Source organism: Rhinoraja longicauda, chromosome 29, assembly GCF_053455715.1.
Source record: "Rhinoraja longicauda isolate Sanriku21f chromosome 29, sRhiLon1.1, whole genome shotgun sequence".
NCBI lineage: Eukaryota > Metazoa > Chordata > Chondrichthyes > Rajiformes > Arhynchobatidae > Rhinoraja > Rhinoraja longicauda.
Window position 1 is genome coordinate 220,972 of NC_135981.1, and position 3,448 is coordinate 224,419.

At 63.2% G+C, this 3,448-nt stretch overlaps 1 pseudogene; it reads right to left on the minus strand.

The window, feature by feature from the left end:
• Window positions 1-1,966: 1,966 nt before the first annotated feature.
• On the minus strand, window positions 1,967-2,998 carry LOC144607521 (C-C chemokine receptor type 7 pseudogene; annotated as a pseudogene).
• Window positions 2,999-3,448: the final 450 nt, after the last annotated feature.

Here is a 3,448-nt window from a genome sequence, read left to right on the forward strand (position 1 = left end):
CTCACCCTCCTCTCTCTCTCCTCCCCCTCCTCTCTCCCTCTCCCCTCCTTCTCTCTCCCCTCACTCTCCCCCTCCTCTCTCTCCTCCCCCTCCCTCTCTCTCTCCCCTCCTCTCTCTCCCCCCTCTCCTCTCCCCCCCTCTCTCTCCCCCCCCCTCCCCCCTCTCCCCCCCCTCCCCAATGCAACACTGACTATGGATGCAACACTGACCTTTATTATCAAAAGGTTAAAATACAGTAGCATTTTTTTACAATTGCCACGACCTGGAGCAGCCTCACCTGGAGCAGTGGGAATGGTTCAGACCTCACCTGGCGCCGTGTATATGGGTCAGACCACACCTGGCGCCGTGTATATGGGTCAGACCACACCTGGCGCAGTGGGTATGAGTCAGACCACACCTGGAGCAGTGGGTATGGGTCAGACCACACCTGGCGCCGTGTATATGGGTCAGACCACACCTGGCGCAGTGGGTATGGGTCAGACCACACCTGGCGCAGTGGGTATGAGTGTACACGGATACACGATCAGGTCACTCCTGGTCGTGGAGTATGGTGCGAGGTAAACAGGGACTCAATGGGACCCAGAGCAGTAGGGAAGGCTGGGACAAATAGACGTTCGGGAGAGTAAGTTCCGTGCTCAGGACAGGCAGGAACACGGTAGGTATCAAGACTGGTGGTTCAAACTGGACTTGTTTCAATGCTTCAAGGATGTGGACGCCTGTGCTAATGGACTGGGGGGGGGGGGGTGTAAGAAGCAACCGCAGTTGCTGGTTTAAACCGAAGATGGACACAAAAAGCTGGAGTAACTCCGTGGGACAGGCACTCTGAGGAAGGGTCTCGACCTGAAACGTCACCATTCCTTCTCTCCAGAGATGCTGCCTGTTCCGCTGAACGACTCCAGGTACATGGGACACGAATATTATAGAAACATGGCTGGGGGAGAGACAGGACTGGCAGCGACGTTCTGGGGTATAGATGTGTAGGACTAATCAAGGGGGAATGGAGAGGGGGCAAACAAGCTTTAGAAGAATGTTACGGGGTTTCACCGGGACGGGGCTGATTTGGATCACGCTCCCGATCCCGGGTCTCGTACTCGATCTCCCCCCCCCTCCCCCACACACACACCTCCTACCCCAGCTCACCCCCCGCCACCCCAAGCCCACCCCACCCCCCCCCCACACACACCACACACCTCCTACCCCAGCTCACCCCCCCCACACACACGCACCTCCTACCCCCAGCCCACCCCACCCCCGCCCACCACCACCCCCCCCCCACACACACACACCTCCTACCCCAGCCCACCCCCCGCCCACCACCACCCCCCCCCCACCACACACACACACCCTCCCCGCCCAACCCCCTCCCGCCCCCCCCCACACACACACACCTCCTACCCCAGCTCACCCCCCCCGCCCACCCCAAGCCCACCCCACCCCACCCCTCCCACACACACCACACACCTCCTACCCCAGCTCACCCCCCCCGCCCACCCCAAGCCCACCCCACCCCCCCCACACACACCACACACCTCCGACCCCAGCTCACCCCCCCACACACACCCCAAGCCCACCCCACCCCCCCCCACACACACCACACACCTCCTACCCCAGCTCACCCCCCCACACACACACACCTCCTACCCCAGCCCACCCCCCCGCCCACCACCACCCCCCCCCACCACACACACACCCCCTCCCCGCCCAACCCCCTCCCCGCCCCCCCCCCCCCCCCACACACACACACCTCCCACCACCCCTCCCCGCCCATCCCCCCCCTCCCCGCTCCCCCCACACACACCTCCCACCCCAGCCCTCCCCCCATCCGCGCCCCCCCCCCCCACACACACACCTCCCACCCCCTCCCCGCCCATCCCCCCCCTCCCATCCCCCCCCCCCATCCCCGCCCCCCCCCCCACACACACCTCCTAACCAAGCCCCCCCCCCTCCGCCCGGAGCAGCGGAGGCTCTACCAGACCGCGGTGCTGCTGGAGTCGGTGTGGAAGTTGAAAGCGCGGCTGGGACTGAGGCCGATCGGCCCCACTCTCCAGCGCCAGCGACCCAGGCACCGGCGCAAGTTGCGGCGGAACTTGACGCCCACAAAGGCATAGAGCAGCGGGTTGAGGCAACAGCGAGTGTAGGCGAGGCTGCTAGTCATCTGTAGCCACAAGTCACGCCGCCTATTCTGCTCGCACGTCAACCCCACGCCGCCACCGCCCACTGTGTCCATCAGCAGCACGATGTTGTAGGGCGTTTGGCACAGGACGAAGACCAGCACGACCAGCAGGACCATGCGGACCGTCCTGTGTTTCCCGAAGCGGGGCACCTGCAGCAAGGTGCAGACGATCACCGAGTAACAGAAGGTCATGACCAGAAGAGGTAGCAGGAAGCCCAGCAGCATCTGGACGGCTGGAGTGGTCACCCGCATCCAGCTGTTGAGGCCGGCGGGGTAGGCGAGGAAGCAGAGGCGGGCGCGGTGCTGCTCCACCCGGCTGTAGAGGAGGTGTGGGACACTGAGGAGCAGCGAGCTGAGCCAGACGGCTAGACAGATGTGGCGGCAGAGGCGCATCTGGCGAGACCGCAGTCTCCGCGCTGCTCGGGCCCACACGATGGAGAAGTAGCGGTCGATACTGACACACATGAGCAGCAGGAAGCCGCTGTAAAGGTTCACCTTGTACACGGTGTGTACCAACGCGCACAGCACCGGCCCGAACACCCAGCCGTGCTGGGAGGCGGCGGCAAGGAATGGCAACGTGAACAGAAACAGCAGGTCGGCCACGGACAGGTTGAGCAGGTAGACGTCAGTGACCAACAACCGCTGGTGTTGCGCGTAGGTGGCCACTACTAGCCCGTTCCCCAGCACCCCCAGGGTGAAGACCAGCAAGTAGACGCACGGCTTCAGCAAACTGACCACAATCTGCACATCGCCCTTGTCGCACAGCAGCGGGAAGTCGGAGTAGTCCTGCGTGTAGGTGCTGAACTCCTCGACTGTCGGAGACATCTGCAAAATCACAGCCCACCAACATCAGCTGCAGCTCAGCGGACTCGGCACTGTCCCACAGAGACCAGCAGGGACTAGCACTGTCCCACAGAGACCAGCAGGGACCCAGATCCCGCAGGGACCAGCAGGGACCCGCACTATCCCACAGAGACCAGCAGGAACCAGCACTGTCCCACAGAGACCAGCAGGGTCTAGCACTGTCCCACAGAGACCGGCAGGGACCAACACTGTTTCAGAGACCAGCAGGGACCCGCACTATCCCGCAGAGACCAGCAGGGACCAGCACTGTCCCACAGAGACCAGCAGGGACCAGCACTGTTCCACAGAGACCAGCAGGGACCAGCAGGGAACACCACTGACACAAACGCACCAACAGCGACCAACAGGCACTAGCATTGCTGCAGAGAAACTAGCAGAGATCATCACTAACACGCAGAGACCAACAGGCAC